This window comes from Vicia villosa, unplaced genomic scaffold (genome assembly GCF_029867415.1).
Source record: "Vicia villosa cultivar HV-30 ecotype Madison, WI unplaced genomic scaffold, Vvil1.0 ctg.000073F_1_1, whole genome shotgun sequence".
NCBI lineage: Eukaryota > Viridiplantae > Streptophyta > Magnoliopsida > Fabales > Fabaceae > Vicia > Vicia villosa.
The window spans coordinates 693539-710702 of record NW_026704997.1 but is presented as its reverse complement, the minus strand read 5'-3'; the positions used below and the strand labels follow the sequence as shown (position 1 = coordinate 710702).

At 31.9% G+C, this 17164-nt stretch overlaps 1 non-coding gene across 1 annotated transcript; it reads left to right on the top strand.

Annotated features, from left to right (window-relative positions):
- Positions 1–15365: 15365 nt before the first annotated feature.
- TRNAK-UUU (transfer RNA lysine (anticodon UUU)) lies at positions 15366–15438 on the top strand. Its single transcript has one exon. It is a non-coding gene; the product is annotated as a tRNA-Lys (tRNA).
- Positions 15439–17164: the final 1726 nt, after the last annotated feature.

The following is a 17164-nucleotide window of genomic DNA, read 5'->3' as shown; positions in this document are numbered from 1 at the left end:
TTGGTTTTTATCGGTTGCGAAGGAGGTTTAAAATTAGTGGTTTCTAAATAGGCAATTTTTCGGAGTTGTTCTTTAACAAGTAATCTCATAGTGTCATCCACTTTAGAAAATATATACATGATCACTTTCAACTCGATTGTGACGGTTATACTCGATGTACCGTCCTTCGTCGGACCGTAGTCGTCAAATCAGAGTCTTTTCTAATGAGTGTAGACCTTGTCCGTACATATGAGGGTATTTAGCTTCATTTTTTAGACAAGAGACAAGCACATGGAAGCCCGTAATTTTTCCTAAATGTACATCGACACTTCGAAATATCTGACCCACTTTTCTTCGCACGCTTCACTTCATGAAAAATAAAATTCAATCTCGATTGGGATATGTTAAGAACCAATTGTGCTCCGACCAAAAGTTGTTTTAATTTCTTTATGTTGGTTTTAAAGCATTTGGTTCACTGTGTCTCATTTTCTACACAAATCTCTCTTGCTATCACCCAACCATTTCTTCAACGTTGCATGTGTAGATTCGACTCTATTAGTTGTTGTGTTTCCCAAATGTCTAACCCGGTCCGTCCAAGCACACACAACTTTCTCTTTCACCTGATCAAGAATAGTAGATTCCACATGTTTTAGAAATTTTGAATACTTGACACACAAGCTCCTGAAATGTACAACAATCTTAACATATAACTCTTTTGTAGACGAATTTAAAATATTTACCCATGCATCCATTATATTCTCCACCACAACACAAGATTTGAGCATGTTTCTGTCTTCACCCTTGAAATCTTGGGTGTCGACCGCAGGTTTGAGCTTGGCTCTCACATTTTTTTGTTATATGATACCGACAAAGTAATGCATAGGATGTAGGAAATACACTACCAACCGCATTCATATAGGCGTTATCTCGATCGGTTACAATGACACTATGCATATTTTGTGGATGCTTCAACAAACTCTTGCATATGTCCAACGCCCATGTAACATTGTCTTCTTTCTCACATTCGAGAAATGGAAATCCAATCGAAAATGTTTTCTCCAAAGAAGTGACACCAATAATTTATAGAAGCGAAAGTCTATACTTGTTAGTCTTATACGTTGAATCAATTATAAGGACGGCTGGAAATGTGTTGAACAACTTCATACTTTCTATATGAGTCCAAAAAATGTCACGGACACTGACTTTATCATCACACACTGTGTACCTTGAAACATAGTGGTTATCGTCCAAAAGTTTCAAAAGTCGTTGCATTTCTGACCTCGGACCTCTGCTCGTAATGTTCTGTTTATAACGTTCATTGTATACCGGCTTGATATTTGACACATTCTATGGTCTTTTGCATTTCAAAACTGCAAGTATGTTTCTCGGTGCAACTTTGATTATCGACATTTCTGAAATAATTTCTTTCTCCTCCTGCTTAAATCGACCTACAATTGGATGACCATGTAGCTTGGTGTCCAACGCATGATTATGTTTACCACAAATGACACTAAACTGCCACGTATCATCCACCCTACATGATCCGCGCAATTTAAACGAACACTCGGGTTTTCTCGATTTGGTGTCATCATGTTTTAACTGCCGAACTTTTGAAACATATTTTCCACCTCTCTCTCATATCATCGTTACAAATTCTTATCTTCTACTGTGCCATTTTCTGACCTTTCAATCACAACACCAAACCGGAGTTTGCTAGCTTCCATTCAGAATCATTCAAGCATATGTTGATGAACATTGAAAACTTGATCATTTGAAATTTGTTACCCAACATCTATCTCGACAATAATCATTTTAGCATCATCATTCACCTCATTTGGCTTAGCATCATCATTCACCTTGGCCGAAACAGCTTTGGGAAACATGTCAGGGCTCACCATATCTAAAACGGACAAAAAAAAATATTAACAATTTTGCTACTGAAACATACAGTTTCGAAAATGCACTTCCAAAATAATTTAGGCGAGGTTAGAAAATGAATTTCCAAAGAGACGCAATATTTTGATCCAAAAAACAGTTCCAATACAAGGAAATAAGGGATGAAACGACGAAAGTTTACTTGAAATTGCAGCTTTTTATGCTCTCTTCGACATGATAAAACACTTGAAATTTGGTTTGAAAACAAAAAATGGATTGAGAATGGATGAAGCTTTTTGGAGGGTTTTGGCTATGGAGTGAAAAGATGAGAATGAAATAGTTCATCCTGCAAGGTGGTATATACTGACTTATTTCGAAAATACATCTTCGAAAATATACTTGAATATTTAAATTTAACGTTCAAATGTAAATAAGGTGTTTTTGGAGATGTATTTTTGAAACGCCATAAAATTCAATATGAGTTGCATTCCGAGATGCATCTCCAAAACGCCTTAAAATTTGATATGAGGTGCGTTCGGAGATGCATCTCCAAAGGGTATTTTGGGGTTTTTAGGATTTTTTTTCCACCTCTACAAGGTGTATAAAGAAATTCCCTTAAAAAAAAGGAATACTTTTTTCACCCTTAAGAGTTATCTCACACCGCCATTCAGGGTGTTACACGTTACAATTTCCACGAGTTCACATTTGCTTTCCAACCATGCAACCTCCTGAGATCTTAGGAATAAGAGCTTTCAGAAGTGAACACAGATATATTTCACGGTAGATCTAGTAAATTATCGGAGAATCTAGATCCATATCCACACCATCAAAAACACCGCAAAGAGACGAAAGAAAAAATCCTAAGTCTAGATCCAGATCTGGACCATCAGCGGAAGGAAATTCCCTTGAAGATCATGTCAAAGGTTCACAATCCATATTTTAATCTAAAGTCACATGTACTTCTTGTCACCGAAGTGATACTCATGATGGCGACGTCAATGATACAACAATTTCATATTTAATGTCGTTGGGATGTGACGAGTTCATAGTTAACATCGAGCGTGGATTTAGTATGGATGATCCTCCTATGGGTATTAAAGAATATCTGAACGGTAAGTGCAATACTTGCACTAAGGTTAGGGTCCAAATGAGGATGCTTGAAAACATAGTTCCTATTGATGTCACCCTGTCTAGATAAGTTGACTACTTAATCTTCGTTTGAATTTGTCGTTCACAAGGAAAGACTAGACGAGAATACCAATCCAGGTTCTAGCGACTGAGTTAGGAGAGACAGGTCTCTCAAGGAACGTCTTCTGCGTACAACTATTCCCATAGGTTCAAGCAGGAGCATTTAGTAAAGGCAACACCGTGGTGCTCGAGTCTTGTCAATAGAAAATAGTCTATAGGGGGTGAATAGACTTTTAAAAACGAAATCAACTGATTCTTCAAATGAGAATAACCTAAGGTTTTTCAAAGATTATGCATGGATCTTTGTAGAGTTAAAATGTGAAATCATACTCTATTAGCAATTATTGCGTAACAACTCAAATAACTTTACAAATATCATAACGTCTTAGATGGAGAAACATAATGTATGCAATTGAATTAATTGTAGAAGTCACAAGATGTGGTTAAGCAATTAATCAACAAGGCAAATTCTAAAATCACGATGTTTCTTAGATTTTAATCACCACTAAAGCTCTTATTAGGTGTTCAATTCCAATAAAACCTAACCTTATCAAATGAATTTTTATTACCAAATTTAAACCTAAGCATGCATGTTCTACGAAGTTCAAATTCAAGAGTAAGGGATAGAGAGATGACATAGAGATTTACAGTGGTTTGACTTTGTCGTCCTCGCGTGAGTGTACGTCCACATTAATTGTTTTTCCTTTTATTTTGAAAAATATCTTAACTCGTATATGGCCAAACGTCAAACTCTTCTGCCCAATCTTTACTCAATTAATGCTTTCAATCTTCCAATATCACCAATTATGCTCTAAGGCTTCGTGTGTAGCAATCAATCCCTTGATCCTATCGATTCCTAAAGCGATGAATTGTCTAATGATGTAAAATGAACTATGACTTATCCGTAGCCTTTCACATAGTCATTATTAAGGCAATTTTGGAAATAAGACCTTTTTTTTACTAGAATTTGTCAGCACCAATGACAACAACGTCACTCTTGCAAGAACCTGAAAATCTTTTACCCAATCTTCAAGGACGATTAGTTTCAAGACAGTGTCTCCCTAAATCAATTAACAGTTACTTGTGATTAATAAATGAAATTAAAATTAAGGTTGAAGTTGGAAGAATTTCTCACACAAGAGTTTCAAAAGAGGTGGTTGATTTTCATAGAAGTTCACAAAATAGGTTATGAATTTTGTCTCTTAAAAAGTGAAGACAAAAAGGTTTTATATGTGTTTGAGATTAAGCACAAAAAGATTGAGAAAAGTTAGTTAGATTCTAATCAAATACATTTCAGTTTTAAGTCAAGTTAGCAAGTGAAGTGGTATAAAAGAGAATCGTATTTTGACCCATTCTTTAGTTGATTCAAATTAGGCACAAAGCGTGACTTAAATCAAGGACCAGGTGATTCGAATCACATTCAAAATCTAATCGAATTAAATCATACACTCCTGTTATACCCCAAAATTTGCCCACATCTTTTTTCAAGAAAACTTCAATCTAAAAATTAAGAGTTTCATATAATCTTGGATTTTCATATCCTGATTTATGAATACTTGGTTTTTAGAATTTTTCTTATACGGTATTTTGGCTCGCTGTTGAATTTATTTTTACACAAACGCCAATTACTGTTTATTACTTCACACACGCTATTTATTTGATATTTATTTACAGATAAATAGTATTGACGCAATTGGTACAGAGTTAAATCTTTTGCAGGCGCATAGTCCGGGGATTCAGACTGTACTGGTAACAAGTAAATTATTATTAACTTTTGTTTCCCACTAATTTTTGTACTATATTCCATTATTTTCAAAATCTTTTCCTTTCTTTTCAAATCTCTTCTTTCAAAATCAAATCCTAACTTTATTTTATACATCTCTCTTTTTCCCAACACTATCATACACTTTCTTTCAAATCTTACTTCCACTCAAATTTTCCTTTTGTACGGAATCACTTCGTTCCCCAACGTCTCTATCCTTCTTTTCATTCTATAAATACCTCTTATTTTTTCCATAAAATCTCACATCAAATTCTAACTCATCTCTCAAATTTCTACTTCATATTCATTCTCTCTTCTTCCCCCGGCAAAAATGGCGAAGCGGATAGAGACGTGTTTTCTTATGATCATCACCGTCGTGGTGGTAATCATGTCCTTCTTCTGTCTGCATAGCCCTGAAAAATGTGGACCTGGGATGTTGACACTCCCAGTCATCTACATGTTATTGTTTGTAGCATGGGTTATTAATCGTCATTCTTAAAGTTTGCCGTATCTCTTATTTCTTAATGTACCGTTTACTCGTCGTACTATTCATTATAGTATGTAATATTTGTACTGTCAGTATTAAGTATCGTACTATTTGTCATATTGTTGCTTAATTATCCAGATAATATTTTGTGTGTTTTCTGCCAGTTAAATATTTATTTTTCTGTGCATTAAATGATTTTCAGGGTCATTATCGGTAATTTTGCTCGCATACAGTATTTATTATTTATTTATTACGCCTGTGTTTTACTAACCACTCATGTAAATAAATTTTCATCATTAACACAAAAACAAAAACAAAAACAAAAAATATTAACTTTGACTGTTGAATTTTCACTCTAAACAGTCAGTTGACAGTCAAACCACTGACAGTGCAATTCTCCGTGTTTTGTACCATCAATCAAATCAAACTTTTGCATTTCAAAATTCCAAGATTTTTGTCCTAGAAGTCTTCTGAATATCACATGATTAGCAGAGACTCAGCACTGCACAAAAATCAGGTACGCTTAACTGTCTCCTACACAAACAGTCCCTAACTAGGGTTTCTTGTTTTTTTTCAGGAGAACAAGTTTTTGAGACCTCAAATGGATTTCATGGACCTCCACATATCTCAAAGCACCATCATACAAATTTTCAAACTTCAATTCACTTAGACGCACAGTCAGCAGCTCAAACAGTCAACAGACGACCCGTTTGACCAAAAAAGTCAACAGACAGTCAAAAATGAATTTTTTTTGTCAAAGTCCATATTTTGTCAAAGGATTCATCATTTGATCATTGGATGATCATAATTCATCAAGGAAAGATCAAAAATCAACAAAACCCTAAGTTTCAAAATTAGGGTTTCCTCCTAAAAAGTTAACTGAACTTTGACTGGTCATAACTCTCTCATCCTTCATCCAAAAAATTCAAACCAAAGCTTATTTTAAAGGAAATTCAATTATCTTTCAAATTCAATTTGTCCCATGGTCATTAGATTCACCATTTGAAAAATATGAATCAAGACATTACAGGTCATTTTCAAAGTCAACAAAAAGTCACTTTTTTCAAAAGGACACACAAGGAGCATGGAAAATCATTTTGACATGAGACCAAAGACATTGGTTAGAGGACTCTTTGAGGTTTCCAAAAAGTACAAGATCTCCTTCATATGATAAAAATTGAGGGATTTACACCTTGTTGAAGTTGGCTAAATTTTGGGAAAATGCATGAAATCAACATTGATCAAAAATGTTTTTCTTCCAAATGAAACCCAATTTCCATGATCCAAACATGTTTACCATGATGTAAAGGGCCTCCCACGACCAAGACAAAGCCCACATCATTTTTGTTCTTTTTTTGATTTAATTTTATCACTTTTAAGATTAAATTAAAAAAAGGAAAATGGAAGGATAATGCATAGCTTAGTTTCTAAGCATGAGTCATCAAAGAATCTTCAATTTTCTGCAGCAAAAGGAAGTACAAAGCAAGAGAAGTAAAGGAGAGCAAGCTTTGGTCAAAGTTTCAAAGATTTTTAATATTTAAAAATCAAAGTTTCAACAAAGCTCATCAATGCTTCTAGCTTAGATTTTAAGCACCTCTTAGCTTATAAATTAGGCAGCATACTTCCACAATAGAGGAGACACGAAAATAGCAAAGGAGATAGCAAGAAACTTCACAAAATTCTCACAAAAATATCATAACTTTGTAATTTTCGTTTTCTATATTCCAACCATTATCAATACAAACAATCACTTTCAATCATCTCCTGAAGTGGCATAGAGTAAGAATGAACTCATAATATGGTCCTATAAGGGTTATAACACGTGCATAGTACTCTTCACCTTCATGCATAATTAATTTTCGTTTTCTTACATTTAATCAATATCAATGTAATCTAATCATTCTAATGAGTTCATGAGGCCTTATAGGGTGGATCTGGGCTCTAACATGTTAGCTTCCACGTGAGAATTGCTCTATGCCATTAACAAGTGCTCATGCATGTTCAAACTTCAACTTCATCGAATCCATGGCTACAACACTCAAACAGTGAAACTAATACCATATTTGGACTCAGAGCATCCTAATTAGGGGATCTGGGTCACTTGTTATTCTTCATAACGTTTGTTCTGGCAGGTTTGTGAAGCTACCAAGAAATGGCGTTTTTATCGTAAAAATAGAGGGGGTTTAAAACCGCCGCTATTCATGTTAAAAAATGAAGGAGACGGAGGTTGAAGACGACCACGCGTCCAAGCGTGGTTCGTCAGTCAAAACTGACTCTTCCCTCTGCTCACGTGGCTGCTTACCATTAGCCAGTCAAATGGTCTTCCCATCCACGCATGCACTTGTGGGTCCCAGTCTGGATAATATATTCCCTTGAATTCAGCGCATGTCACCCACCATTATATCATGTTCCCCCACAATCTAAGCCATTGGATCATGATCTCAGCACATCCAACGCATCAGAATATCCCCCACATCATGGACCTCATTTAATTACCACACCTGATTATTGTTTATATATTTTCTATTTTTATTTAATTTTCTTTATAAAATTATTTTAAAATAGTTCTAAAAATCCAAAAAATACACAAACAATATTTTTAAGTTGATAAAATAATACTTTATTTTCTGAAATAAAAATATTTTATTTTTCTGCATAATTTAAATATTTTGCATAATTAATTAGTATATATTTATATATTTGCTTTTTAATTATTTTAACCAATCAAAAAATCATAAAAAATTGTTCTTTATATTAAATATAGTTTATATATTATAGGCTAATTTTGTACATATTTAGGATAATTTTCTCTTTAAGTTTTAATTATTTGTATAATTATTTGCATAATTATGTATTAATTAACTGAATAAATTCAAAATCAATTTCAAAAAATTCCAAAAAAATTAGTTTTATCTTAAAATTAATTGACAAGCATTTTGAACATATTTTAAGCTTAATTTTTAGGTTTAAATTTTATTTTCATCTTTTTCTCATTTTAATTAAATTAATCATACATTAATTCTAATTAAAATCAACCATCAAAAAATCGAAAAATATTTCTTTTATTTTCTTGCAATTCAAATTCCTAGATAAATGTATAGGTTGTCAAATTCATGTAAATAGCGTAGTTTACATTTCCCGCAAAATTGATGTAATAGCGTAGATTTACTTTCCGCATTTTACATTTCTGCATTTAAATTCCAGTACATATAAAACTGCGTGTATGCCAAAGATAAAATTGAATCGTTAGATCATTAACTTCAAAGATAAAATATCTGAATCAAAACACAATCACACTTGCACCTCTTAGGGTAACCCCTCTTTTACTCTTTTCAAAAATCAAAATCAAATTCAAATGCAAAATCGAACTTTTGTTTACATTCGGTAAAAGGATAGTTTTTTAAAGGAAATAGGATAAGACCTTATAACTTAGGGTAGACCTCCTAATTTGCTTGCTCAGATCAAAACAAACAAATTTCTCATATATCATTATTTTTTCAAAATAAAACTTTCAAAAAAGACAATACTTTGTATATATCCAAACGAGGATCATTACGAAGTTAACGTTCTTTTTTCAAAAACATCTTTCGAAAGATAAAACACTTTGTATACATCTGCACAAGGATCATTACAAAGTCAATTTACAAAGGTATTTGAAACCACATACAAGCATTTCAAGGCAATAGAAAAGTGATTGAAAACAAGTGAGCTAAGCAAATTAAAGAGCCCATGGATAACCATGGATACAAAGGGTGCTAACACCTTCCCTTTGTATAACCTACCCCCTTACCCAGAATTTCTTAAAGGTCTTTTTCTGTTTCTTTTATAAACCTTTCCTTAATTGGATAAAATAAAAGTCGGTGGCGACTCTCTGATTTTCAAAAACACAAAAGCAGAAAGAAAAGAGTCAGTTCGCGTATCTCTCCGCGAGAGGTATGGTAAAAAACCGAGGGCGACAACTCCCTATCAGAAAATGTAGAAAAAGTGTGTGATTCGAATCAAGTTCAAAATTTGGTTTGAATTAAATTGAGTAGAAAGTCATAGGAGGCGTTTGATTTTAATCATGTTCAAATTTTGATTCGAATCACGTAGTTGAAAACTTCCTTGAACATTTATGTCCATTTTAATTCGAATCGGAAAGCTAGTTTAAATCTTATGAGTTAAATTGATCAACTAAAATCCCAAAATTTGAAGTTTTCAAAAGCCTTTGAGAATTTACATATCGCTTTCTACAAATAAAAAATACAGAGTTGCTCTCATTCCACCCGTTCATACAAATGACTAAGAACCTCATTATCCCGATTGGATATTATCAAGGATTCATGCATGCTAAAAGATTTACGAAACAATTTCAACCTTAATCACGGTGTGTAATTTGCGAGGAAGACTCAATAAAAGATTATAAACAAAAATGATAAGATAAGCAACAAAATAATCGTATTAAAGGAATTCCGCTTGCATATGATAAGGACATGCATCCAACTCCCCCCAGGGGTATGCAACTTCATAATTTTAAATTTTTTACATATATTCGTTAAGTACACTCATAATTTGAATAATTATAAAAATAAAGATCTTCGACCATATCTTGTGACATTGAATCCTTGCGAAATCTTTACTCAACTTTAACTTCAATCTTCCAACTTCAATCTCCTTTTTTTTCCGGATGGATTATTGATCCATACCGCAACACTACACAACAATGTCAATCCCCTGAAATCTTCAAGAATTTTCACAAAGCATTAACACAAGAAATATCCTCCTCACATATATCTGACACCCTAATAAGAGAGCTCAATAAAAAAATATAATGGAACATGCAAGAGGATGGAGATGAAGATAAATTTCGGGTCGAAAAAACAACAGTATTCAAAATCCTTTTTGAAAGTTGAGAAAAAAATGTGTGTTATGAGTTATAAATCATAGAATGTTATAAAATTAGTGAGAGGGTTTTTTAGAAAACAATATACATGTGTTGGAGCTCAAGCACAAAATGAGATAAAAATGCCATTTGATTCAAGTCATAAGTAAAAAGTATGAGACTAGACAAGAGAATGAATGATTTGAATAAAGATCCAAGAAACAATAAAATTTCTCCCATGATTCTAATAAACCCTTTTTTATGATTTAAATCATGTGATTCGAGTCAACTAGATTTATGATTCGAATTAGGATAACATAACCAAAATCTAAAATTTGTTATTTGAGTTTGATTTGAGTCAAACATGTTTGTGATTTGAACCAGACCTTTCTAATTTGAGTTATATATTGTTGTTATTTGAATTAAAATTACATAGGAAAAATCATGTTTCTCATAAATGTGATTGATTCGAGTTAGACAATTCATGAAATTCGAATCAGACTCATACAAGCCAAATTTCGATTTTACATAAAAATTTGATTCGAGTCATGATATCCTATGATTTCAATCACATTTTTAAATTTTCCTTAAAAGTGATATTATGAATTGAGACTTGGCACAACTTAAACCATTCTCAAATGTGTTTCTTAATTCAAACCTTTAACTATTTACAGCAAGCATATTACTAAGACTTTAATCAAACAAATTATGCATGTGTAAAATGATTAAGCAATCAACCCTATAATGCAAAACTATGTGAGGAGGCTTAATTTCGACAAATAAACCAAAAACTAAACTAACAAGCAATAAAACATAAATAGGTAAACCCTATGAGGCAGAGACAACTTCACCGTCCCCCTTTTATATGTTTAGTGTGCGAATGTAACACGAGATTCTTAGCAAGACTTATAACACTAGTGTTATCACATTTAATTGGAATGTAGTTGGGATTTAAATTATAATTCAGAAATTGTTGCTTTAGCCATTTGACTTGATCACAACAGTTATCAATGACTATATATTTAACCTCAATGGTAGAAAGAGCAATGTTATGTCGCTTCTTGTTGTGCCAAGAAACTAAATGATTTCCAAAGAAATTACAAAAACAATTAGTACTATTCCTATCCGATTTGGAACTAGTAAAATCAGAATTTGAGAATCCTACTAAGATACACTTGTTTCCCTTGGGAAACAAAAGACTATGATGCAAGGTTTCGTTATGATACCTCAAAATTATTTTAACAATCTTAAAGTGGGATTCCCTTAAAGAGGTTTAAAATCGAGCATACATGAACATACTAAACATAATATTGGGCCTATTCGTAGTTAAATGGAGTAAAGATACTATGATACCTCTATATTTGATAATATCGATTTCAACGCCTTGTTCATCTTTATCTATCAACAAATTTGAAGTTGTAGAATATATATATGCTTTTTGAATCTTTCATACAATTTGTATTTAAGAGCTCCGAGCAATACTTTGTCTGGATGATGAACATGCCAACTTTTGTTTGCTTGATCTATAATCCTAAGTAATTTAGCTCTTCCTTCAATGACATTTCGAACCCTCTACATCATACTAGCAAATTCTTTTCAAAGATATTCGTTAGTGGATCCAAATATAACATAAATTTGAACTAATGAGATATGATTTACTTCATGTTTCATAAATAAAGTAGTATATACCTTATGATGATTAAATCGTTTCTTAATCAAAATCCACTCAAACGGTCATAACAAGCTTTAGGACCTTATTTAAGACCATAGAGTGCTCGTTTAATTTTTAAAAAAAAAATGATTTTTGTGGTCCTAAAAAATTAGGATCAAGTGAAAATCTCTTTGCTTTTGGTGATCACTTCTGAGGTACGTAAAACCCTAATATTTATCTCTTTCCTTCTCTCTCTCTAAATCTCAAAGAGTCTATAGATCATGTTGATCTACCATCTAATGTCTCTCTACTCATCTAATACTCCAAAATTGCATAAATAATTTCAACTTCCTCTCTGTTAATCACACCATTATTTGTGATCCAATAGAGGGTCATAGAGTCTCTCTCATTGTGGCATATATGTATGTGACTTTTTGTCTCATTTACTATGTGATGACAACCTGTGAAGATTCAAGTATGAAAAATGGTTAAATATACAAGCAGACAAATTATGGTTCGATGATCACTGCAAACATCCTCTGATGATGGCATTTAACTTAAAGGCATCTCAAACCTCATCTCCAAGAATACTCAACTAAGTGCTTGTATGATCAGTATACTTGTTAAGTCTTGAAGCTTTAAAGTGTGAAATAGAGGAAGTGTGAAAGCTCGCCCATTTGTGTGTGAGTGAATCATGTTTTGTAAAAACAAAAGGGCATTCTCATAAAGTAGCATGGCTAAATCACACACACACGCTAAAACATGTTTTTAAGTCTCCGATTCTCAAAATAAACAACATAAAAATAATTTTTAGCGAAGCCACCTGAATCAGGAACTTTCCAAATGTTTTGGACAAAGTTTTGAACTATCCAATTGATTGAAACCTTTACCCAATCGATTTGGCCAATACAATCGTTGTCCATAAATGATTGTGAAGGTGTCTTAATGCATGGCAACATTTTGGTATCCATTCATTCCATTTTGAGCCTTTGCAAATGATTATTTTAGGCTCTCAATCAATTGGTCTAAGGTCCTAATCAATTGGATCATTTATTTTGGCTCATGGATCTTTCCTTTCTCGTGCCAACCTCTGGCCTATAAATATAGGCCTCTCCCTTCACATTTTCACACCCATAAAACACGAGTTCTCTATCCCATTCCTTATTCTCTCATATAAATTTTTCTTTACTTTCTCTTCATATTGTTTAGGCATAGCGCTTTGAGAAAGTCATTGTGTTTAAGTGAGGTCATTTGTATTCTAGAAAAGGGTGTTATTGTAAATTCATCAACGAGATTTTTTTGGTTGAGTAATTTATCCTTATGGTAGTCTTTGTTCGTGTTCAGAGCTAAACATGTCAAAAGTTTTGTTTGGGGATTTAGTTTTGAAGTCGTTTGTTCGATTCAAAGGATTTAGTTTGAGATCAACCCAGTGTAAAATATCAACTCAATTTTGAGGATATCTAGTAAAAAATCTACTTTGGTTCGAGATTAGCATGGTGTAAAATCTCAATTCAGTATGTGGTCAGCCCTATGAACAAATATATGTAGAGAAATGGTGTGGCTTAAGCCACACCAAAATATTTGTATTTGTGTACCACCACCTTTGTAATAAAATTACTTCATTGCAACATGAATATAAATACCACCCAATAATAAATATTCTCTGTAACTAGCTTTCAGCGAGCTTAATTGCAGCACAGTTATAACCATCAGATTGATTATTAAATCAAATTAAAAACATAATTAAAATTTGAAACTAGTCTCAATTAATATTTACAAAATTTGAATCATCTTTATTTATATAAAAAACACATTATTACCAGTTTTTCTTTATAATAAAATTTTAGATTAATGGTTCATGTTAAATATATTTTTGGTTTAACTCTTAATTTCCTACAATTTAATTACATCACTATATAATTTTTTATGTTATATATTTTAAGTAAGTATTTTAAAATGAAATATCATTGACAAAGACCTTAAAGTATTATTAGTTTACGATCAATATAATTCTGTATAATTTAATTATTATAAAGTTAATTATTCTATATAATTTAATTATTATAAAGTTATATCAAAGAATACGATCAATATTTTGCTAGTAATGTTATTTATTTTAAAATTGTTTAAATTATGGATGAATTAGAAGTTTAAATAATTAAATTGCTAAACTTATAATAGTTTAATAATTGAATTTTATATGACTTTGAAATTATTTAGGTTAATAAATTTATAAATTTTAAATAATTGACTTACTTAATTTATTTTAATAATTAAATTATCTAAATTTAATTACATTTTTTACTACTTAATTTATCTCATTCAAAAAATTAGTTCTTATATTTAAGTGCAAAGGATTGAGAAGAGGGTTAAATTGTTTGAAAAATTTTAAACTATAGAAAAATTAATACAATTTAAATAATTAGATAATAAAACTTATAATAGTTTAATAATTAAATTATATAATTTTTAAAAGTATAGATAAATTAGTAAAGTTTAAATAATTAAATTATTAGACAAATATTATTTTAAGGTTGTGTCAAGGATATTTCATTTTAAAAAGTTCACTTAAAATATTTAACATAAAACTTGTGTAATAAATAAATTAAATTGCAAAAAATTTAGAACCTAACCAAAAATATATTCAACCTGAAACATTAATTTAAAATATTATTACCAAAAAAATAATTGTGAATGATGTATTGTATTAAAAAAATATTATTTTTTATTTTTAGTATAATTTAATTCTTAGTTTCTTTCATATTTAGCCACACCAGTATGTAATGTCCGGATCCGTTCCTGGTTAGCCCGTGTAAAAACTCGGTTTGATTCAGATGACAACCAACTCAAAACTCCGCATTTGATTTGAGATAACTCCGTACAAAATCTCAGTTTAGTTTCGGGACTAACCACTTCAAGTTCATGTTTATAATATAAGTAAGACTAATTGTTTCAGTGTGTATTTGGAAGGAAGACTAACCGCTTCAGTTCGTATTTGGAAAAAAAGACTATCCGCTTCAGTATGTTGTTCTTTGTCTTGTTGTAAGTTATACTCTCAAGATCAAGTCTTAGGGACATGATTTGGTCTTCTTGGCCGAACCTGTTAATTTTGTGGTGAACTAGGAGAGATATTGTGCTAGGGGAGGATAGGAAAATTTGGGCGAATGTTGAACTAGAAAGATTGAACATGTCCAAAGGTTTTAGGATTTTTGCTTCAGTTCGAAAAAGTTTGAGGGAGAATATGAATCATGATATTTTATTATGGGCAGATGTATTTAGGTTTTTTAAGTGTCAATTTAATACAATATATAAATAATAGATAACATGGAATTAGTTTGTCCAAGTGGAATAAAAAATAGAAATATATTTTTAAAAAAATACATAGTTTGTGCGCCACATAAACACATTAGATGAGTTAGCTCAATAAAAAGTTTAAAATAGAATTTTCAAATGACAAGGTTGAAATCTCAACTTTTTGTATAGGACTAAAGTAGAAGTCACCCATATGGCAAGAGAAAATGTTACTAACTTATAACCTAATGCATATAAATTTCAACATGTAGCCGTCTTAGCTCAGCTGGTAGAGCGCGTGGCTTTTAACCACGTGGTCGTGGGTTCGATTCCCACAGATGGCGATAAAGATAATGTTTTTATTTATTTTTTTATTTTTCAGCCTTTATTTTAATTAAATATACTAGTTATTTACATTTAATTGTCTTGCTTTAATATGTTTTTTTTCTTCTAAACTTCTTTTTTAATAAAAATTCATAAGACTGCACGCTCTAATGAAGCCCCCTATAAATTAGCAAGATCTGATATTAGATAGTTGATAATGATTAACTTTTATATGGTCTAGAGTGCACTAACATTTTCTATGATCGCGAATGTGGCATCAGATGATAATGGTCCAATATCAATCATACTATAATGGATGCAACGAGGATGTGAAATCTTACACAACAACTCTAAGTTCCTCACGAAACACTAACTAAAACCTCTTTTTTGGGCACAAATTCATAGTGCACACTTCGACGAAGTCACATGTAGATCCACAAGATTCAATAGTAAACATTGACTATGATTCACTTTTATATGGTTAAGATTGCACTAATATTTTATAGGGAAAATTATATAGGGGTGGCAAATCGGGCCGCCCGCCACGCCCGCCCCGCCTTATGCCCGCCATAAAACGAGCGGGGCGGGCATGCTCGCCAAGTAAAATGGGCATAAAAGTCATGCCCGCCCTGCCAAGACGGCGGGTTGGCGGGCGGCGGCCTTACCCGCCTATTTTTATTTATATTTTTTTAATAGATTAATAGGTTTTTTTACCTTTTAATTAAACTTTTCACTTATTTTTTAAAACAATTTTTTATAAAAGCAACTTTTTAACAAATTTACTTAAAAAAATATTACATATATTTATAAATAAATGTATAAAATAAACCATCAAGAATTATAATTACTAGAATTAACTAAAAAAAGAGTGAATTTTGGAGGAGGGGCGGGCTTTGGCGGGGCGGGTATGGCGGGCGGCGGGCCTAAAATCCCAACCCAACCCGCCATTTTTTGGCGGGTGCGCGGGCCGGCCCGTTTTGCCACCCCTAAAATTATAGTCAGGGTCCTTTAAGTTATTTTATTGTAACAAGATGGTCCTTTATGCTTTTTCACTACAAGTTTTTCATTTATGTTAACTAATATATGCATCGTTGACCTTTTTTCTGCTTTATTTTGTTCTATTAATTTTATTTTAATTTGTTTTTAACTTTTAAAGTTCATATTAAATATGTTTTTGGTCTAAAAATTATGAAAAAATTCCTAAAAATATTTCTTCTCATTTTACACTTTGTGTAATTTTATGAGAATTTTATTTGTTGTTTTACTATTTTTCTTTAATTTCTTCCCTTTGCTTGCATTTTAATTAATTTGAAAATATTTTTATGCACTCAAAAATTTTGAAAATTTTATTATATGATCCAATGATGGTCTCTGACTTACGTTAAGTGATACATCAACACCATTAGTGCCACTTCAGCTTTTTTGGAATGGAGTTTATGAAAAAGAATAATGGTGCAAACATTAGTTAACATAAATAACTAACTTGTAGCAAAAAAACATAAAAGGACCAACTTGTTACAATAAAATAACTTAAAGGATCATGAGTATATTTTTACCTATTTTATATGATTGTGATTGCAACATAATATGGTGGTGAGTCCAATATCGGCTACACCATAAGGGATGCAACGAGGATGTGATATCATGCATGACCATTACAAGTACCTCTTAAAATAATAGTTAAAGAACTTCATTTGTGTTGCATTTACTCGCAATACACTGCCACAAATCAACATGTTCTGTCGA